Source organism: Anas acuta, chromosome 20 (assembly GCF_963932015.1).
Source record: "Anas acuta chromosome 20, bAnaAcu1.1, whole genome shotgun sequence".
NCBI classification, from domain to species: Eukaryota; Metazoa; Chordata; class Aves; order Anseriformes; family Anatidae; genus Anas; species Anas acuta.
The window spans coordinates 5299466-5314006 of NC_088998.1; positions in this window are offsets into that span (position 1 = coordinate 5299466).

Below are 14541 nucleotides of genomic sequence, written 5' to 3' on the forward strand. Positions count from 1 at the left end.
AAATCCAGCAGTCATGGGGCTGGATGTGGCCTCTCTGCGGAGCTGTGGTGAGATGAGAGCCAAGCTCAGTGGTCACAGTGCTCCCCCCAACCTTCCACCAGCTGCGTGGTGTGCAACTGGAATTAGTTCAGGCCAAGTGGCGAGCTGGTTGCAGCGCTGCAGTAAGGGGGTGGGAGGCAGCTCTCCCAGCATGGTGTCAAGCAGCTACTCGGCATGCAGCTACTCCGCATCAACCTCGTGCAGCCAAGATCTGATGCAATTCTAATTTTTGTTATGTACGCAAAACAAATTGGAGTGGGCTATAGCTATCCTTGACAAATAAACTAAAAACAAGAGCTGGTTGGAAAACGTCCCCCATCCCAATGGGATTTTTTTTTTTAGGCAAAATCCCAGATCGGAATATTCCAGTTCTTCCACGTGATGCTTTGCATTATGTTCCTGCTGCTCATCGGCAGGCTGCCTCGCTCGCGTCCACCGCTCCCTGGTGTGCTCCTGTCCTGGTCCCCGTGTCGGGGGAGCCCCTCGCAGCAGCAGCGTGCGGGATGCCTCGTGCCTGGGAATGTTGCCTGGTGAGCAGCAGAGGGACCCTGAATAGCTGATTACAGCTTCCCATGAGATATCGCGTGCTCTGGGCTTTGTTCAGCAATTTCTGATGTTCCTTCAGAAGGAAAGGTCACACAACTCTTAATGTGAACGAACTTTTTCATTAGGAAAATTTCTTATGGATTTTCTTTTCTGTTTTGTTTTCCTTTGCCTGCCACCTTTTAATTAAAACAGCCCTGTTTTAAACAAACCACTCTTTAAAGAGGTTCTGTTGACATATTCAAAACTCCCCCCATCTTAAATCCTTTTAAAATAAGGATTAAGTCTGGCCGCTTCCAGTCACCTGCCCAAATAAATGAGCTTGCAGTGTACTTGAGTTCAATAACCTGGACTGCTCTGGTCGAAGGAGAATTTCTAAAGCCATCAGTGAAGTGTTCCTGGTCAAAGTAGATACGAACAGCAACCAGCTTAGTGTTGGGTGTGTTGTACCTGCTCAGGGTCTTCTCCTTGGATCGTGCTGGTTCTAGCAATGTGGAAATGGAGGTCCTAAACTGCTGCGTGTCCTGCAAGTGTGCATGCCTGGCAGATCATTCTACGTGGTGCATGTAAAGGTCTGAAAGAACTGAGTAGGTTCCTCCTGCACCAACCACTTTTCTTGTGATATATTTGAAAGCCTGAAAAATTGGAAACACTTAAGTAGCCTTCAGGGAGATTACTGGCATGCCATGGCATATAGGCTATAGCTTGCCGAGCTGCGTATGTTTTTGGCCTTGCCTTGGAAAAGATAAATTGAAAACAGGGTAAATGACAGAGCTGGGACCACATCCCAGAAGGCTGTATCTCTCGCTGTCTGTCTCTTATCCACCCTGGTGCCTGCACGTTACCCTGCTCTGTCTGCGGCTAATGGTTGCTGTTACTCAAACTTTGATAGTGAGGTGACCTCGGAAGAAGCTGACTCTTAAAAACAGCGGTGTTATGAAATGTTGGATTTGTGTTTTCTCTGGTATTTTCACCTTCCTCTGTATCCCGGTTCAGTTCCAACCAATTTCTCAGCACGGGGAGCTCGCCCCATCACTGCAGTGGGAGCAGGACGTGGCTGCTGCAGGTACCAGCTGCCTCTCGGTGGGGCACTTGTGATGAAGGCCGGGCGCGTGCATCTGTCCCCTCTTGCTGCATTGAGTCCGTATGGGGGGAACAAAACCACAACCTATGATACTTCTGAAACAACTCCTTTACTAATTTTAACTATTGCTGGCAGGAACAGCTTTCACACCCTTGTACACGCTGTACTGCGTTAGCCATAATGATTCTCTACTGTCATATAATCTAATTGCAAAAATGGGCCAAATTCTGCCGATGGCACGAGGCCAGAGCAGAGAGCTCCAGAGCCCTAATCTCCCTGGCTTTATATCCTCCCCTCTTGCATCTACTTTTTTCATCTCCGATGAATAGAAGGCTTCATCTTTTTTAAACTCCAGCAGGACAACACACATGTGGACTGACTCTCCCACAAACTCCTCAGTAACACTCTCGCTGTTTGGGGGAAGTAAATATGCGAATTTCAAAAGTCTTTCTGTGTGGAGAATCTGTTTGGATTTGAACAGGAAGTGGGGAGCAGGCATATAGGTAGTAATATTAATGAAGTTTTTTATAAAGACTTCATTCAAGGCTTTCAAAGAAAATATGACTCTTATGGGACCCACAGTTTATCTGCCAAGTCCAAGAATCTGGTTGGAATTTAAAATATATATTTAAAGGTCTCAGAGAAGTAGAAGATTAGAAAATAGAGCAGCCTGGGAAGGGCACATGGGAAATTAGTGCCAGAAGAGGAGATGGGTCCTCGGGGGCCGAGCTCTGCAGCAGGGTGCTGAGCCACCAGACAAGAAATGCTTTGCTTGGCTGTGGAGTGGCAGGAAGAGGGGGTGACTGGTGTAAATCCAGTCACCTCTTCCAGCTCTTGTGCCACGTTCAAGTGGTGAAGGATGTGCAAAAGGCCTCCTGCTGATGGACGTGTGCTTTCGCAAGACCTCGAGTTCAGACTCCTTCCTTCCTTCTTTCTCCCACATGCTCATTTTCTGCCTTAAAAATGCAGCTAAATAATTTTCATCATTTCCTTGAGGGTCCCAGGGTTGCTTGTTGTGGGACTGGGGGACAAGAGCGTTCAGCAGTCAGGTGAACTGGCTGGGAAGGAGAGGTGTCTGGTGGGGAGCAGCCAGGGGCAGCAGTAAGGCATTTCTGATGGGTCTTCCGTGTCCCTAAAGCCCCTGATGTGTCTGCATCATTATTCTGGGGGGCAGAGAATCAATCTGAAAAATCTTTTGCTTATTTTGGGGAGAACAGGCTCCCTGATAGTGGCACAGAGATTTCCAATCATCCCATCCAAGCCTGAGAGGCTGTGATCCTCCTTTATATGGGAGGATCACAGGGAGAGCTTGCTCCCTTGTGGTCCCTCACAGCCTTTATTTTTCTTGGGGCTGGTAGTTTGTTTCCTAATCTGCACTGGATTGTGATCAGAGACCTCTGCTGGCTTGCCCATTCCCTGTGTCTCAACCCAAGCCATGGTTCATTCATGCTTGGGTGCTTCCAGATGTCCTATTCATGTCCCCTTTCCAATGTGCACCCGTAACTTTCTCCAAGCCTCTCTAAAAGCCTGTGTTTGTTGTTTGTGTTGCATGAAAGGCGATGTATGTGTTCACTGCTTTGGGTCAGATGTTGTTAGCCTGGAAAATAAGCAAACAAGCAGAAGCTTGTGAAGGATCACTTCTCACTTCTCAGCTTGGCTGTTTAGTTAGCAACCTGTGTACCGTGGCTGGAGACAGCTGGGCCTTGCACACAAGGTGTCAGGTGTGGCAGTGGTCCCCACCAGAAAGGCTTTGACAGATGATGTGCAAATGCCCTGTTTGTGACGGTTTTACTCTTACCTGGCAGCGATCCTCCTTGTTTGTGCGTTGCCTCTGTGCTTTGCATTCCCGGTGCAGGCAAAGTACTGCGACTTCAGGCAAAAGGCAAGAGCACGAAGCTGCACCCTGACCTTGGTCTTGTTTAGAAAAGTCAGCAAGGCTAATTTGGAGCGAAGGCAATCTCTGTGCATGGGTCAAAGACCCCAAGAACGTATGTAGGAGCACTCAAGGACGCATCTGTCCGGCCTCGTGCTCCTGTCCCTAGCAAGAGCAGCCAGGAAGAGGGTAATGACCTGCATAAAGTGATAAGTTTTCCCCAAAATATGTTTTGCTGGTGACTTGATTCTAGGGGCTTCCTCAGGCACTGATGGTGCCTTTTGGATTCCACACTTAGTGATTGATATTTTTCCAATTGTTTTTTGCCATGTCCCAAAACAAACAGTTTTACAGCTCAGCTGTGCACTGTGCCCTACTGTAGGGCTGCTTTACTCCCCGTGTGAATGTGTTCATGTCTCCAGAGCTGTGCCTGATGTGCAGGCCTGTATGAGGTGATGGAGCTCATCACTGCACGCTGGATGTGATGCTTTGGGGCCATCAGCAGCAGTTCAAGGTGGCAGGACTGTACCAGAAATGTCAGCTGCATTGAGCTTCTGGCATTTCTTTCACCTGGTATCTCTGTTCTACCTTTGCTGGGTCCTGGCCAGGTGTTGCTGTTTGATGCAGTGGCTTTGAGGTGTTAGTGATAATCCTCTTTTCTTCTCCCAGCCCCGCAGTCACACTGTAGCACAACAAATCTGTCTGCTGCAGAGGATTTGCCGGAAAACCCTGTCTGTATTTAAGCTGATGACAAAGCTCATGGGGGTTTAGGCTGTATTTCCATATGATCACAAGACTGTATTTCAGTGGCAGCAGGAATAACTACCTGGAGAACAGGATCAGGCTCCGTCAAAGAATTTGTCAGGTTTTAAACAGTAGCAAAAAAAAGAGGCTCCTGTTCTTCTGCATTCGGTAAGGAGGCATCAAACAGCATGACCCAAAGTACATCTTGACTGATGTACTTGCCTGACTTTCTTTTCACTGAAGAGCACATCCTTACACTTCAAGTCAACGCAAGACCAAATATCAGTATTTACATAACAAAAATAACCCGAGGATTTTTGCTTCAGCATCAAATGAATGGAAAGGATTTCTAAAAAAACATGACTTGGAAATAGATAATAAAATCAGTGAGCAAGCTGCTCTCATGAGCAAGCCTACAGGGCGAAGTCAGGATTTTTTTTTTTTAAAGGCTAAAGTAAACTCTGTGAAAATGCCCACCCTGTTGAAGGAGGTTTTTTGGTGACTCCAGTGGCTGAAACACCCAGAAGAGGGTGGATATTTTGGCGTGCTGGACAAACAGAGGCTAACAGGAGCAGCGAGCTTGTGACTCCCTCCGTGTATAAAATGATGGTGATTCATCCAGGTTTTTATTTTAATAGCAAGGCCACCAAGCCAGCTAAAATACATCTGAGGTCAATGCCATGGAATAAAAGGATCAGCTCAGGACAGCGGAGCGGTGACGGGATGCCAACGCCCCGTGGTGGGTACCAAGACTGGAGGCTTGTCCCACCAGCAGCCAGGTTGCCAGGCACAAAGGAAAGAACGGGCAACTGCTGCTGCTTTGGCAGGGATGGAACAAAAACAAGCACTAAGCAGTCCAGCCCTTTTGGATTTTCATCATTTTTGTCTACCTTCTGTTAAGTTTCCATAGGCTTAAAAACTGGAAACAACCTGGGGCCCTCTTCTCCCCCGCATCCCCAAACCCGACTATTTCTGTGACTTGGCTGGGGCCAGAGGAAGCTATTTCAGTAGGAAATGGTTATTTTAAGACAATCTAGAAAAGGCGATGGCTCTTTGCCAAATTAATAACATAATGCAACTAAAATGTTGCTTTTCGTGTAATGCTTCCAGGGCTAGCACAAAACCAGAGTGCAGTGAGTTTATGGGGCCGCCGGTCACTACCCTGCCTGTAGCGGTGCTCCCCACTCAGCTGCTTCATCTCCTTCCTCCTCCTGCAGCCCAGGATGTCAGGGGCTGGAGCAGAGCTGTTGTTTCTCCACTGGCCTTAATTCTAGCCAGCGGAAAGGCAAGTGACGCATATTTGAAGGGGTGACTTAAGGCTTTGGACCTGCTGAAAAAGAGCAGCTCTCCTCCTGAAAGCTGAGCAGAACTGTAATCGTGGCACGCACAGGATTTCAGATCTCTTGGAAATAATATTTAAAAATTTGTATTTACTTCAGAGAGCACATCTGCGCTTCTGAGTGGTGTTAAACAATATCCAGGACGTGTGAAGGGAGAAGCAGTTGTAGGAAGGGCTGCGTGGCTGGCATACAGATGAGCTCTGAGCTATGCTGCTCCAACCTTCAACCAAATTCTGAGGGCTCCATTTCTCATGCTGCTTTGTGAGACAAAAGGACACATGAATTTTGAGGTAAAATGAATATTAAGGACTAGAGACTGAACCCAGAGCTGTCCAGCTGTTTGTTCTGGATACAGGTTGATTTTTCACATATATCTGAATGAGATTGCAGCTCCAATTCCTTGCTTTTTTTTCAATGTATATAAACGAAGGAGGTGTTTATTGCTGAAGGAAATGCAGTGGGAAGAGCACAATTTTTTTTGGCTTTCTGTCTGGTCTCCACAACAGTGAGAGACTGTGAAAATACAAACAAATCTTTATTTCTGGACTAATTGCTTAAAGCCAGGAGCTTGCAAAAAGCTGAGAATAACTTGATGCAAAATGCAGTTCTGTCACCCCGTTTTCACACTCCTCATTTCTCCATACACTTCTGTTCCCTCTTTCATGTTAGTCCTTCCCTGTAGCCCTGTCCAGGCTATTGAAACCTGTAAGCTCATCCAAAAACTACTGAAGGACACAAAGCTTTCTTTTGACTTAATGAACTTTAAGTACGTAAGGCCTAAACTAACATGGTCCTGCTCCCAGCCCATCTGTGGAAACAAATTCAGATACCAATTCAAATGCTGGTTTGGAAGCACTTTTGACCGTTTACATAAAACTCTGAGATCCTCAGGATTTTGTTTTCATCCTTAACGCTGCAAAACAAGCCCTCAGCAATAGAGGAAAATGGGTTGGTTTGATTCGTTTGGGGAATCTACCCTTTTTCTGAATGCTCACAGGCTGGGCTTGCAGATGGCACAGCTGATGCCCTGTTCCCTCTGCATGCCTTTGAGCTGGATGCCAACCACCTCCCCAGACCCCTGCTGCTTCATTTAACTAGTTGCACTGGGGGCGATAAAGGATCTTTTTTTTTTTTCTTTTCCTCCCTGTCAAAACACTGTCTGACACTTTTGGCTTCTGTTCTGTTTTGTGTAGCAAGGCAGTCCTGGTGCCTCCAACCAAGTGGGACATCACAATGCAGACTTCTCCCAGGGAGGTAACGCTGCTGAGGTTCGCTCTGCAGACAGGATGTGAAGGTGTCCTCTGCTAGGGCAGCACCCGTCCTTCTGCTTGTGCAAAGGCTTCCCCAGTCTGACCTCTTCCACAAGACAATGAGTGCCCAGCTTAACCCAGGGGGAGGAATTGATTCGAATTTAATCATCGGTTGGATTTTAAATGCACATTATGAGTAGATTGTGTGAGTTAAAGATATCAGCATCAGTTTAATAGCAGAGCTGGAGATCCTCGTGTACTTTCAGGCATGGAAGAATGGTGAGAAAAGAGGGGTGTTTTCCACACAGCCCCTCCAAATGTTCATCTCCCGTGTGTGGCACAGAAGTGACTCTGGAGGAGGAGGAGAGCAGCCTTACTATGGAGTGTTATTATGGGACAGACTTTGCCATTTAGGCATTGAAAGAGGTAATGGAAAAAAACTCCTGTGATTTTGTTCCCTGGCTTCTTCCTCTAGCCTCCTTCCAACCGATGTACTCGTCTCCAACCAGAGCACTGGAAGCAACCAATGGTTCTTGATCTGAAATCGAAATCTATTATTTTTTCCCCTCTTCTTAAAGTCTGTGATCTTCCAACAATTGATCCCATTGGCTTCAGAGACTCAAGGCTGGGAATCACTTTGTTTTAGAGTAGTTTTCCTATAGTTTTTCTCTGAGGCTTTTTTTTTTTTCCTTCTGCTCTATTAGTTTAATGCATTAATTTGGCACAGAAGAGGTGGAGCCCATAATATCCTGTTCCTGAGGAAGGAGTGCTGGGTAACACTGTGAGCCACTGTTCCAAGCATGGGCTTATTTACTTTAATTAGAAAGTGCACTTGTTGAGTCGTCAATTAATTAGGTAAAGCAGCACCTACTGAGAGCAGATGAAAGAGCTACTGTGTGAGAGGAAGGAGGGAGGGGGAGACATGAGGGATGAAAAGGGAAAGATAATACCAGCGCTGGAACGTACATGGTGTTGGGGATGCCAGAAAGAGATCACAGGTACAGCTCTGTTAGGGCCTAAATTGGAGTCACTGTGCCTAGACTGGCTTCAGGTACAGATCTTGGGCATTTTTGGAGTCGCTCTGCAGACTGCTTTATAGGGGATCATTGACCAGGGCTTGGGGATGGATTTACTTTGTCCTGTCCCAGGCCTTGCCCAACCTGCCGTGTTCTAGAGGCTGTAGGTCAGGCAGGAGTATCTTGACTAGCTTATGATCTTTTGGCTGGCAAAAGACACAGCAAAAAAAAAGTACAATAACTTGTTTTAGAGAGGAAATAGTTCATTCTGACTTAAAAGACATCTGAATATTCTTTGCTGTTTCATTCTCTTTCTCTCCTTTTGCATTTTTCTTTGAATATATCCAAAATTTCAAAGCAAACAAGCTAAAGTCAGTTTTGAAAGAAAATTTTCATGTTGTGATTCCAGAAACAGGCTATTAATACCAGATGTTTAAAAAGTCATAAATGTTTTCCAAAAATAAGGAGACTTAAATGATACGTCATGCGTAGTCCTTCCCTTCTGACTTCTGTAGTGTGTGGGATTCGTCTCACAGATACGCTTGCATGAAATGAAATAGAGGTTTTGGGGGTTTCCAAGCAGAACTTGAATTTCTTGCACAAGAATCCAAAAGCTGGGGTTTTAAGCAATACGCCGAGCATCATGAGACTTGTGATAAAATCAGTCTGGGTTGCCAATTTTAAACTTAAACCCATCTCCCCATCAAAAAGGTTCTCTTGAACTTCAGCCCAGAACCACTGGAAGAATTCAGTGGAGCTGGGCTGAGCCTCGGGACTGACCCTTTGCCTGGCAGCCCCGTGCTTGTGGTAGCTTGAAGCAACGTAGCTAATCAAAAATGTGTTCAGCCACTGGTCGCAGTGCTCTCCAAAAGTCTGTGCTGACAGATCAATACTCTGGCACGGGACGCAGATAATGGGTTTTCTGTGATCTTCCGTGCACAGGAGGCTTTTTTAAACTGCCCTGGAACGTATGCGCTGGAATATTTCAGAGGCTTCAGATGAAATTTTATGCTCTAGTGATGACTACACAGCAATTTCCAGGGAATTGTAATAACATAATAAACCAGTCTTCTCGGAGGTTGAAGGAACCTTTCCTCAGCATTTCTGAGGTTCGCTGTCATTCCCAGTCTTTTCCATGCAGAAGTGCAAGTGTGGTTCCACGCTGGATAAAGGCGGTGTTCGTGGTGGGCAGCAGGAACACTGCGAGCTGTTGTAAGCCTTTTCCTGAAACCCTGGAATATTCCTAACAAATACATTTGTGTAATGGCACAGGATTAGGTAATGGCAGTCTTTGGAGCCTGACTCTGCTTAATGTTCGTTTCACTCATGTTCCACTGTGCAGTGTCTCTGAAGACAGAAGCTTGGTGCAACAGAGAAGCCTTTGGCAAATGAGGCAGTGAAATGATTACTACAAAAATACGAGCACTTGGGGGAGAGGGTTGGGTTTGTGCATGTGAAAAACAGAAAATTTTGGAGTTGCGCTTACTGTCCACGAGTATACGAGGGACTCACCGCTCTCTTCCTGCTGCTCTTCTTTCGTTTCTCTCTTGGCTTTGTGAATGTTACAACAAAATCTGAACATTCAGATCTGAAGAGTCCCTGCTGTCTGTCTGCTTCCGTGCTCAGCCCAGCTGCTTTAGCTCTCTTTGCTTTTTATGTCCTTGCGTTGCTGATGCTTCAGCCCGTAAAATGCTGCGGTCCCTTTTATTGACTCTGTTCCATCAGTGTATCCTGAAGCCTTTCCTTTCTTTTTTTCTCAAGCATGCAATTTAGCTTTAAATAATTATTGTGAGTTTAGAAATAAATAAATAACTCATGTATAACTTTGTAAATCATCCTCGGAGGTTTTGTACAACAGAGACAACTTCTGAACCATAATGACTGAGGTTTCCGAGGAAGCACAGGGATTCAAATCCAAACCTTTCATTAATTTTAATGAGGAACAGAACATGTGGGTGTGCATCTCTAGAAGTGCTTTAAAATACTTAACTGTTAATGTGTGAACAATCCTGCTTCAACCCCCCCCTCCCCTCCCTTAATACCATAGTCTCCTGACCTGATGCTGCTTCTCTGGAGAATAATAGCAAATGTCAAAGCAAGGTTTGCTCCCTTCATGGAAGAGGACCCTGTGGTGTGGATTGTTGAGTGGTTTGATGCCCCACCAAACAGGAGAGAGAGAGACAATAATAAATTTTAAAAATATACATATTTCAGCCCAGCAGCAATACCTGGGCTTCAGGCATAACCTTTGCCATAGGAATTGATTCTGAAGCCAAAGCAACAAGGAAAAGATCTTCTGCTAATGCAGGTCTAGAGTCTTGCGTGTAACTAACAAATATCCCCACCACAGACACTTCTTAGCTGCAGGCCCACCTGCACTGGAAAAAAAAAAAAAAAAAAAAAAATTTTTTTGGAAGATGTGTAACTTTGGAACTGGGCAAAGAGGTTTGGATGAATAATTTACATGCTGAAAGTTGTTCACTCCAGGTCAACCAAAGGTATTTGTGAATTTTGCCCAATTCTAAGTGCTTTTCAGCTGGGTAAGGAAAAGTTGAAGCAAACCCAGAAGCTTTCTCCTGTATTTGCACATCAAAGTGTTACTGTCTCCATTTCAAAAATTGTTTTTTATTAACTTTGAAAGTGATCAGAAAATCCTGGCGTGCTGTGAAACCATAGAATCACAGAATGGTTTGGGTTGGAATGGACCTATGAAGGTCACCTAGTCCAACCCCCAGTACGTGGGGTTTTGTAATACCCCGGGTGCTGCTGCTTTCAGAGCCAGCATTGCCTGTGAGAACAACCTGACTGTGCTGTAGACCTGGCGCAAACCACTAAAAAAAGCTTTCCTACTGGTATTATTGGTATTTCCACCTTTTTGAAGGGGATGCAGTTTTTCGGCTTTGTATTAATTTGATGCAAGTAAGACAGTTTTGCTTGAAAAAATGCTCATGGGAGCAAACACCCAATATGATGGCAGTGCTGATTGGGAAACTTGTTTCAAGACCAAATGAAAGACCCTTCCACCTTTGGCATCAAAGCAATGGAACCTGGTGAGGTTCTGCCAAGTCCTATAGAAGCTAAAACCATGTACGTGTGCAGTAACTTTGGTGAGGGGAGACAGAGAACTATACATAGAATAGAGTTAATCTTTGTTGGTTATTCTTACAGCGATCTGAATATTTCTAGAAGTGACGTGAAGTGTAGCCTGTCTTGTCCATACTCAATGAATTAAAAAAGCAGTCTAAAACTGCCTAACACTGCTTCTCTGATTTGTCTGTACCAAGGGATTTAAATAGCAATGGATTTTTTAAGGTGGTTTTATATTTTTGGTGTATTTTCCCAAGCTGCCACCCTAAAAAGAGTTGCCTTCATTGAAAGCACCAAAGCCAGATGACTTGACTCATGCAGTTGGTCACAGCTAAATTCAGCTTGGACTTCAAATGTCAAACTTTGAATTTGCACACTGTGCAGGGCTGTTAGAGACAAAATATTCATATTTTCTGAGATGAAGAAGCTGCCATGCCTTCCCAAAAAAATAAGCGGATTAAAATGTTGTATTTGACATTGTCAGGAGACTATTTCCATTCGGTTCTACTCAGTGCTCGTGTACCAGGCTGGGTTACTGGGACACTGAACTGAGGTTGTGTGGATTCAGCTATGGATTGTAGGTAACAAAGTCTCACAAAGGTTATCGTGTTCATTTATTTCCAAAGGCCAGCAGCAATATCTGAAGATGTGCTGTTCTAAGACATTTGATCAAGAGCTAGAAAATTAAGCCCATTAAAGTATTGATTGAGGCTCAGTACTGAAGTAGCTGCCGTTTGATTTAGAGGAACAATTTGACTTTGCCCTTCTCTGCTGTGAAAGTGGAGAAAATTAGGAGTGCTAGTACCGGCCCTCCTGCAGCAGAAATATCAAAACAGAGCCAAATAGCCCCAGGCAATAAGCTGCCAAGTAGTGGAAAAGGAAAAAAAATCATCTTTAGTTGTGCCAAAATGCCAGAGACCTTGAATGATGCTGCTGTGAAGACGAGCATCCTGTGTGGACTTTGTGTTGTCCCATGAGGGGCTCATGGTTGGCACAGCTCAGGCTTGCTTTCATGCTGGCATGTCACGTAAATCATGTGCAGCACCTGGATGCTCAGCTTTCCTTCTGGAAAGAGTGCCAACAGGTGAACCTGAAGTGAAGAGTTTAGGAAGGGATGTGGAGATTCAGCAAGTGTGCCCACAAGAGAGCTTGTAGTAGGTCTTGGGGGAAGAGATGTCTGGTGGCAGAAGGTCCCTTCTTGGGGACCCTCGGGAGCAGAGGGATTGTTCCTACAAACACATGGGTTGCTTCTTGCAGGTGTAGCTGTCTCTGGAAGGATGAACTAACCTTTGATGGGTGGTGGGCATGGGGAGGTGCCGTGGTGTGGCACTGGGAGCGGAGATGCTCTGGAGCAGGAGGATGCTTCGGGTGCTGGTGCCAACCCCCACCTGAGCTTGGGGGCAGCAGAGCACACCAGAGCTTCCTGAAACCTCTTTCATCTTGAGAACAAGAGAGAAAAAGTGCTTTGTGGAGGGAAATAAATAAATATTAAGATATATATATATATTAATTCTATGGGACATGCATCATGACGTTGTCCATGGCAGGGTCCTCCAGCAGGCAGCAGCCTCCTTTTCTGCACGGCCCTGGTGGGTTTGGAGGCTTGCTGCACACAGCTGCTCCTCCAGCTCTCATCATACAGCAACAGGCACCCGGGTTCTGCTCACCATGAAGCACCAGCACACCACCGGGGTGTCTCCAGTAAGCCCGTGTCGGCTGCAATGTGCCATCTTAAGACTCCATCGTTCATGCTTAATTGCTCACCAAGTCACAAGGGGGCACCCATGGCTAAAGCTTTAATTATCCATGGAGAGCTGCGAGCCTTCGTGTCCTGTCGGGTTTCCTCTGGCCCCTCAGCTGGCTGGGGCTGTGGGGCTGCTGCCTTGTGGGGGGAGTGGGGGCAGCCACAGATGCGAGGAGAGGCAGGAGACTCTGAAGTCAGGTTTTGGCAAGGTGAGAAAATTTCCAGTTCCTTTCTGTTGGGAATAGGGGAGAAATCCCAAGACGCTTCCTTTTGTCTGGAAGCGTAACTGAAGTCTGCTAAAACCATGAAATAATAAGGTAGGACCATTAAAATGATCCTTTTAGGCATTTTTTCCCCCTCCAGCCAATGCTGAATCCCTTTTAGTTCATGACAAATTCAGCACCAACTGTTACACTAACAAGAGACAGTCCTTTATAATTAAAGACAGCTTCATATTTTTGCAATTCAGGGATGGAATTAGAATTCTTGAATAAAAGTGGAGCTTTCTAGTGATCTTCTGCTTATGATGTTTATGTAGCAACCTAGAAGGTTATAGAGTTTTTACAGTTACATAAGGACTTTAAAATACCCACAAGTAAGCTGGTGCTTCGCCGAGGATTGAGTTGTTATTGTCTTCGTTTCTCTGTTTATTTTTAAGTTGCTGATTAACTCTCAATACCGCTGAACATCTTTATTCCCCCGGGCCCTTCAATAAGAAACGTGGTTTTCTGCGTTTCTAAAATGGAAAGTTGAATGGAGATCTTGGCTGTCTTTCCCCCACCTTCACCCCTTTCTCCTCTCTGGACTGCGCTGACTCCACATCTGTATTAGCGTGTTGTTCCAGCGACATTACGCATCCCTGTGTGTCCTTAAAACTGCAGCTTTAGAAATTTGCAAGATGAATGGCGTTGGCAAGCAACACCGACAGCGCTAGTAGTTCTTTCCTCCCCAGCTCCAAGAATGGAAAGAGCTTTTCCCACTTTGATCAGGAAAAGCCTGAGCAAACAGATAGGCTCTGGGGCATCCCCCGGGGTCACGGAGCAGGAGGCAGGGACAGAGGCTTGCAGCAAGGGGTTGTGTGCAGGGAGCCTCCTGCTCCAAGGCACGCATCTACAGACTGTCACTCACACTTCTGATGGGTGTATCATGATAAGGTAAATGAGCCTGGAGAAAGTATTATGCAGGGACGAAATCCTGGTGCTTCCCGGTGAGAAATGTGCTCGCTGTAGGAGCTGGGTGCCTGGAGATTCCCTTAGTCCATAACTGCACCCCTCTGTTCACTGCTCTTCTCACCTGGCACACAAGAAACCCAGCAGAAGCAGAGGTTTCTAATTACCCTCTTCTAATGCAGACCCGTCTAATTTCTGCTGAGTGAGCAGCAGCTCTGATTAATTTGGAAGAGGGAGGAAGGGTGTGTAATAGGTAAGGAAGCGTGGATGAACTCCATGCTTCGTTTTGTAATTTTGGGTTTGCATTTTGGTGCCTTATTTTGTTGTTGTTGCTGTTCTTTACATGTTCTGTCCAGCATGAATGAAGTTTCCTCTGGGAGAGCAGATCAAAGCTAGAGCTATCAGCTTCTATCAGATGGACCTTCCAAAAACAAATTAGCAAACCTGTGGTAACTCGTTATCTTCAGGACACGCTGATGTGTGTAAAGCCCACCAGGCTTGCTTGCATACAGCCTTAATTATGGTAAAATAGGGAACACTCCCTGTGATATGATGCTCTGTAGTCTGTAAGAGATGTGAGGTAGGATATAAAATTCATGGCTTGTGTGACTGGGGACTAGAGTCCCCTCAGGGCTCTCTTTCCCCAGACCTT